Raw genomic sequence first — 8,420 nt, forward strand, 5'->3', positions numbered from 1 at the left:
CAGGGATAGAAGATGACTGGATATGTTCACCACTTTGAATTATTTGTAAAACAATTAAAAAGCAGTATATTACAAAATAAAATAAACTAACAATCCTTCTGAGGCATTTGTGGGTGACAGGGCTTACTATTAGTAAAAAGTTGCTTAATGTCTTGCCTCAGTCAAGGGCCTTCCCCTTTCTCAAAGGTGATCAGTTAATTGCTGAGACACTATTATTATGAAGAAATTTAAAATTGCATCTCTACCTTCGTTCCTACATCTACTTGGGTTTTTGAGGAAATCACTAGAGAAATGAATAGAATATGAAATTAAAAATTAAAAAAGGACATGGAATGTTATTTGATCATTATTTGATCTGTCATCTGGAAATAATAACAAACAACCACATTGAATGACTCAGTTTTCTTAGTGTTTAAAGCAATAAAATGGATTGAAGATCAGTTCTAAGCTTCTGATGAACTGGTGAATAGAAATCAGCGTAATATGAAACTGCCCTAAATGTTTAGTTTGTTGGCTCAACCCAGAAAATCACTATTAAATAATGGTTGAACCATGACTTAGCTTGATGTGTGAAAAATGTCACCAATAAATAGGAATTTTGTGTGTGTGTGCGTGTGTGTGTGTGATTGAGTGATTGAGTGAGTGAGTGAGTGAGTGAGTGAGTGAGTGAGTGAGTGAGTCTGGGAGAGGGAATAAGATAGTGGAATTTCTTTGCAGTAGAGTTCAGTTGATTCATAAGCTGCCCCCAGCTTACATATTTGTAAGTAAAGTCAAACATGAGAAAATGTTCTACTTTTTATGATTTCTTTCTCTACAGATAAGTTGATTACATTATATAGAGAAGGGGAAGAAGCACAATAACTCAAACTTATTTTGCTGAATTGGATCACTGGAATTATCTAGCCCAGTGCTGTCTTTTGTATTGTCAGCAATTTTCTATACTGCAGGCTGTAGGGTTTCCTAACCTGAGACCTTATTAACAGAGATGTTGATAACTAATCCTGAGATTACATCTGCATCATAGAGCCTTCCATTGATCTTTAGCCCTACAACTGGAGATTATGAAACCAGTTATATCTAAATAAGGAAGATATTCCCCACTAATAAAAGCAGTAGTTTATTTTATCACAAATGGATGAGCAGCATTTAAATTTTTCAAAAACTTTCCCACAAATTCACCACATTTTTTGTGTTTTTTTAATATTACAAAGACTAGTTTATGTAGGGCTTAAAAACCTAAAGTTAAGAGCATGACCTTGAAGGGCAAGCATGCAACTTAAATAAATGGTAATTTATTGCTTCTTCAACAGGGCAAACATTTTTTTACTGTGTCCTCCAAATTACATCATTTTGTTTATTGTATGGTGGCAGTTTATTCTAAATGAAATTAAAAGGAAAGAAAATTGAAAGAGTCCAAGAGGCAACAATGAATAAAAAAATGTAGAAATGTGGGGAAGGGTTGCAGGGTAGATTATTATTATTTTCACATTTATTCCTTCTTTGATTTATTAGCAACATACAATTTCCATAGTTCTAGTTCCAAAGATGTTGAGCAAATCACATTTCAAACACTTCATCTATTATGCTTCTCCTGTTGCCAAATTAAAATGTCTTAAACTCATCAAGTAGAAAATTAAAGGGGAATGAGGAGATGGCAGGAAAAGCTGGGATATTGGTTCCACTGCCTTTATCACGGCAAAAAGCTAAAAATCTTTGTCCCACAATGAACATTTTACTAATGCCAACAAAAACCCATCTTTTCTAATAATAATGGCAGGAAGGAAAGAAAACAAAACATTGTTGGGGGAGAAAAAAAAAACATTTTAAAAAAATTAGCAGATAGTATAGCAGACAAGTCATGATCCTTGGATTTCCAGCATTCGGTGGCAATGTCACAAGATCGTCAGGATATTGTGAAAACGTTTGTCAGCCTTCAGCTGAGTGAACTCTTCAATATCAGCTTCCACAATAAAATATTCACCTTTTGTGTCTTTGGTTTCTTCTTCCTGGAATCGGAAGTAGAGGTTCCGGGTTGTGTTCACCATGCTTTTAAGAGGCTGGTGCATGATGCTGTATTTGCTAGCAACAGCTTTGTTGATCTCTGCGATGACCGTATTCACTTGGCTGCAGGTCAGACAGCCTTTCATGTATGAGGGAATGCTCTCAAACTCCTCGTTCATTACGAAGGGTGCTTCTCTGATGCACTTGGAGATTTTGGTTGACTTTTTTTCAGGCTTATTCTCCTCAGCTTTGCACGGTTCCTTCTCCTTTAGAGTTCCACCTATCAAACTGACTTGCGCAGCTTGAGGAAGGTAGACTGGCACATTTTCTTCAAGATGCTGGGCTTCCAGGTAGTCTCTCTCCACCGACTCTTGCAGATCCTTGAGTTGTTTCTGCAGTCTCTTCTGATGACAATATTCCTCTTCCAATTTATTGAGCAGGCTATTTAAGAGAAACATTTCATGGACTACCTTACTTAGCACTGTCTTCAAAGATGGATCTTTGTCTATTTTTCTCAACTGAAGTGACCTTTTGATATTTGAGATCTTGGAATTGAGATGAATGCATAAGTCATTTAAGTTTGAAGAGATTGTATCCCATTTTCTTGTGTCAGCATTACCGGGAGACTCAAATGCCGCTTTCTCCTCTTCCCTATCCAGAATCACACAAAACCAAAAACTTCCTTCCAGCAGCGACTCGCTCACATTCAAACAACTCGCCCAAGTGGTTGAGCATCACAAATCACGCGAGAACTCTGCAGGGCAGATTTTGATATACCCACAGGTGATTGAGAGATGTATACATGAGAGAATGAATCTTTACCATATATCAGTTGATTTGGAGAAAGTTTACAGTCAAGCTTAATAAGCTTCGGTTCTGCATAAATATAAAGTTGAAGGTTGGTTCTCCTCAAATGCTTCATGATAAGCCAAGAAGCCAGAAGAATAAATGGAATGTCTAATAAACAGTTTGCCAGTGAGCAGTGAGTGATAAATATGCGTCTTCTTCATTCTTTAATATGTTAATAATATATAAAACTGACTGATGAAGCAGACCAATCAGAATAGAACCAGCATCATTCTCTAACATCATTCTCTAACTAATAATCAACTGATTTTTCTCCAAAAAGCTTCTAATCAACAATCAATTAGAAATACTGTAAGGCGATCTCCGTATTTGAACCACTGCACTAAGGAAGCTGTGCTGTATCCTAAGCTAAAATAACCTAATTTCTATTTTGTATTGATTATCTTTTTAAGAGTTTTTACTTTTTTAAAATAAACACACACATACAAAACATAAAAACATAAAACCATCTTCCATTTTATATACATACAGTGTGTCAGTTGGTTACAAATCTTTTGTGCTATCCTTTTGTAATCATTACTCATAGTTTATATCAATTTTCACATTGTCAAACTAATGTATACTTATATATTTATCAGTTATTAATCATCCATGACTAAACTATTTATTCCATCATTTTATACAAGATATTCCAAATTTTATCTTAAAATTTATATTATACTTTCAACCAATGGTTATATATGTCTATATTATTTTTGTATTGATTATCTTAAGCCTGGAAAACCTCAATAATGTATGCAGGAACACTTGTTGTAACATTAAAGCTGCATTGGTTTGGGATGTTAATTGGGTATATTATGCAGGTGAACTAGGAATGTAATAAGTTCAAATGAAAAAAAAATTGTTCTGACTGGACACTAAGTGTTTGAATGAATTTTAAAGTCTTCCAAATTGTCTGTTTGGAGTTTAATAAGTTACTCAGTGCCTTTAAGGAGATGACACCAACGCTAGAAAGCTTTCTTGGTGGCCGAAAGATCCTCATTAAAACATTATTATTCCCAACTAGAGCAGTTATTCAGAAAAAAAAAATGCATGAATTGGTTTGGGATGTTAATGTGGGTATATATGTGGTATTTTATGTTGTCTCCAAACCCCAAAATGAATTGTAAACAGGCTGTTTCAAGGTGAAATCCAAAGCAAGAGTTTATAATAAAGAGACAGCTGAGATCTGGATAATAGGTTAAGAAGTGAATCTATCTATCTATCTATCTATCTGTCTGTCTGTCTGTCTGTCTGTCTGTCTGTCTGTCTGTCTGTCTATCTATCCATCCACTCACCCATCCATCCATCCATTCATCCATCAATCTATATAGTTAACCAACTCACTTCATGACTCTGAGCAGTTCATATAATCAGAACAATAATACAATAAAACAAACAATAACCAAATATTCAATAAAACAATGCTATTAAAACCATAAAACATAATAAGCAGGCAAGTGCTCCAAACATAACCTGATCCTGAAACATAACGGCAAAGCCAGGCAAGCAAGGTTTAGAGCCAAACTCGTTTTATGGAAAGTGTGATGCCCCAAAGGGCAAGCTCCATGCAGAAAAGGCTCTTCTCCAGGTCCAATCATGTGGGGCTTCTTAACAGAGAGGACTGTGACATAGTTCTTCTGTTGGACCTGATGTCACAGATGGATGTAATAAGAAAGAGGCTAAATAACCTCAAATAACTCAGTCCCATGACAGGTAGGGCTTTATAGGTTACTTTAGCATCTTGAATTATGCTCGGAAGTACAGTGGCAACAAATACAAAGGTATTTTGGGTATTGTTTAAGAAGTACACTTGTGTTTTGAAGTGTTTTTTCTCTAAGTGTATCACCAAGGGCACCAAGTGTATCTTCCAGGTGTTCTTCAAGGCCAGTCCCATGTACTGTATTTGTGGACTTTGTTACAATAATTCATTTGGGATGTAACAAGGGCCTGCAGAGAAATACAATTTCTCTGGTCGAGGCTTTTCAAGGGGTAGGATCTACAGCGAATCATCTAGATCAGCAATGAATCAACAAATCATCTAAATGGACAATAAAAATATTACACGCAAGTAAGAGAAAATATGATGGATACCTGTTTGAAAGCCAAAAGGACTATTAACCAAAGCAAAGCTCATTACTATATACAAAAGCTTCCCCTAACAAGGCCAATTAACTATTGATGAACTTTTTTTTTCAAGTGGAGCACTTTATAGGGCTTACTTGTGCCTCTTCCGTAATTACTTCAAACATTCGGAATACCTGGAAGAGGATAGAGATCAGTGGTGGGATTCATTTTTTTTTGCTACCAGTTCTGTGGGTGTAGCTTGGTGGGCATGGCATGTCTTGGTGAGCGTGGCTTGGTGGATGTGGCAGGGAAAGGATACTGTAAAATTTCCATTCCCACCCCACTCCATGGGAAGGATGCTGTAAAATCTTTATTCTCTTCCCACTCCTGGGAAAAGGTTAATGCAAAATCCCATTCCCTCCCCACCCCACTAACCTGCTTCCCAGCTCCATTCTCCTGTTTAGGGCAACAAAAGAAGACCCAGCCAATCAACTGGGACTCAGGAGGCAGAGAATACATGGGGATGGAGCTAGTCAGAGGTGACAATTGCTGGTTCTCCAAACTACTCAAAATTTCTGCTACCGGTTCTCCAGAACTGGTCACAACCTGCTGAATACCACCTCTGGTAGAGATCCTCAACTGATACAAAATTCAGCAGCCAGAAATCATGAAGGACGTCCTTCTTAATAAAAGAGGAAGGAAATCTGGTGGCAGATGATGAGTGTTCAGGAGTATTTAACTGTCATCAAGCACCCTGGGAAAGTTTGGAAAAATAAAGTACTATTGCATTTGAAAGTAAATTCCTGTCCATTAATCTATTCTGTTTCCCACACCAACCCTTAGAAAAGCAGTGAAGTCTTTCTTTATTTCAGTTGCAACAGGAACCTTTGGCGCTGTTCATCCCTCGACATTCAAAGGAGGTTCTGTCTCTTCCAATCCTGCATAATCCTTCTGCCTGGCAATCTGTCAGTATTTGAAGCACTGGTGTGAAGCCACCTGAGTAGATTCAGAAGTCCAGACACATTTGGAAATGTGATCCAAATGGTACCTGGAAACGTTGAAACTCAAAAGGGCAGAAGGTTGTTGATATTTATGTCACAAGTTCTGTGAGAATGCTATGGAGGCAATGAAATAAGAAATAAACCTTTCAGGGGATGGGATGAATTGAACTCATAAGGAGAGTTGGTATCCAATCCAGTATATTGTCCTGGGTCTAAATTATCACACTACTGAATTGAATATCAGCCATTCACTCCAAGAGAGGGTGGTATCTACAAATTTAGACAGTTATGTATATATAGATTTTTCTGTATTCTGCACAGTAGTGGATTTGTAAGTTGTGCAGATGCAGATAGATAAACTCAACAAGACATCCATAACAAAGTACATTTATTGATTCATCAGGTATCCTCATAACTTACATTTGTGATGAAGTTCTTCTTTAATGACCAATCCTTTGCATATCTGCCTTGTAGGTAAAAGATGGTTATCTCCTAACCCATCTCATAGCAATAGAAAGCAGCTGCCATGAGTTAGGAAATTCAGGCAAAAGTGAGGAAAACTCCCCCAACCCATCGAGGGTCAAATTAGTGACCAATCGGGATTATAGATTACAGATTTCCCAGGATACCTTTAACTACATTTACCATGATGCATTCCCTTAAGGGGACAGCTCATAATTCCAAGGAAACTATCCAATTCCCATAGACTGGCTAGGACAGCACATAGATGTTATACAGATAAATGCCACCAATATTCTTCTTTTTGGTATAGTATGGGGCAAAAAGGGTGCATTATATCTACAATAAATAGACATGAAGAAGATTTATGAAAAAAAGGAAGAGTAAATGAGCATCCATAAAAATGAAATGAATCTACCTTCTTAAAATAATAAATTTAATAAAAGCTTTTGAGAATCTTTAAAACTACAACTCTTAGTTGGGAGAGAGAGAAAAAATTCCAATGCTGGCAATTAAAATGCAAGTCAAATCTGCACGTATTATCAAATTTAAAAGACAGGAATTAATTAAGTTCTAGGCATAGGAATCCAGCATGTTTAATGATAAGCCAGGAAAGAATTACTTAATCAAATGCCAGACTGACATTGGTGTTATTGATCCTTTTGTGTGGCTGCCTTATTGAACCTCAGTTTTAAGGAGAGGAATTGGAAGCTCAGAAAAATAGCTGAAGTGTTGCTGAAAGGATGATTTGCATAGTGGTAAACATCAGATTGTGGTGGCTTTAAGGTTTAATGTCATAAAATCATTTTTTCCCTCAACAGCTGCTGGCTATCCTTGTTCACTTTTCAGCTCTGTCAGGTCTCTTCTGTAACTTTGCCCTTTTTCCTTATACGGAAGCTCAGTGATGAGGTATTCATGTTTCTTTTGCCTTGTTCTCTAAATTACATTATGATGCTCTTTTTTTCTTCTTCTTCACATTCATTTTATTCCTTTGGTTTCAAACCAGGTCTCTACAACTTCTGGCTAGAGCAAGGGGAGGTGAGAATTTTGTTCAACTCATGTGTGAATAACAATATGCCAGATGTTACATTTCTTGAACCAACAACTGCAATGTAGCAATTTATCACATTGGGATTTACAACAGATATTCAGGCAGATAAGATTAAAATATCATTTATTTTATTATAATAGAAACATCTATTCTCCCTAGATTCTTTGTAACTATTTTTTCAATATCATTTTTTGCATAGATTTTTTCCCCCTCTGGCCTGTGTTGCAAGGTTACACATTAAGGCAAAGCTGGAATATATCACCATCTCTGATAGAAAGTTACACCTGTATAACTTCAAACAGATTGAATCCATACCTCATATCTTATTAAAATGTCCACTGTATTCAGGCGGCAAGGAATTTTAATTTGTCTCATGTTGAACTTATTTCCCTCCCAATTTTGACTGACTTGATTTTATGTCATTTTATGCATATTTTAATTCTTATGTATGTTTTAATGCGAGTTGATCTAATCTTTGACTACAGAGCAACAAAATGAATAAAAAAATGATGTACAGGTTTTATTTAGAACTGCACACACACTATATATCAGCTTTGTGTGAACATGGAGTAACAGGGTTGGAAGAGACATTGGAGGTCTTCTAGTCCAACCCGCTGCTCAATCAGGAACCCTATACTCAGACAAATGGCTGTCCACTCTCTTCTTAAAAACCTCCAGTGATGGAGCACCCACAAGTTCTGAAGGCAAGAGAGAGAGAGAGAAAAGATCAGCATGGCTCCTAAGGAAGGATAGCAAAGTTCAGTGAAAGATGTCAGAATAGAGAAAGCTTGTAGCTTTGCCTTCTCCTGTTCATAACAGTAAATATTTAGACATTTTCAATCCTAGTCTAGCATCCATCTAGTTATTTTTTTATCAAGAGAAATAAATCTGCTCTATTTGTGCAGAATCTGATAATAAGATTTCATCCAAGAGTACATTGTGGCTTGTTTAGCCTTTAGCCAATATTCAACATCATAAAAGTTGAGTTGACTGAT

At 36.5% G+C, this 8,420-nt stretch overlaps 1 pseudogene; it reads right to left on the minus strand.

The window, feature by feature from the left end:
• Window positions 1-1,832: 1,832 nt before the first annotated feature.
• On the minus strand, window positions 1,833-2,707 carry LOC113436484 (SKA complex subunit 1 pseudogene; annotated as a pseudogene).
• Between the last annotated feature and the right edge of the window lie 5,713 nt (window positions 2,708-8,420).

Source organism: Pseudonaja textilis, chromosome 3 (genome assembly GCF_049901715.1).
Source record: "Pseudonaja textilis isolate UNSWEBS1 chromosome 3, rPseTex1.2, whole genome shotgun sequence".
Classification (NCBI taxonomy): Eukaryota; Metazoa; Chordata; class Lepidosauria; order Squamata; family Elapidae; genus Pseudonaja; species Pseudonaja textilis.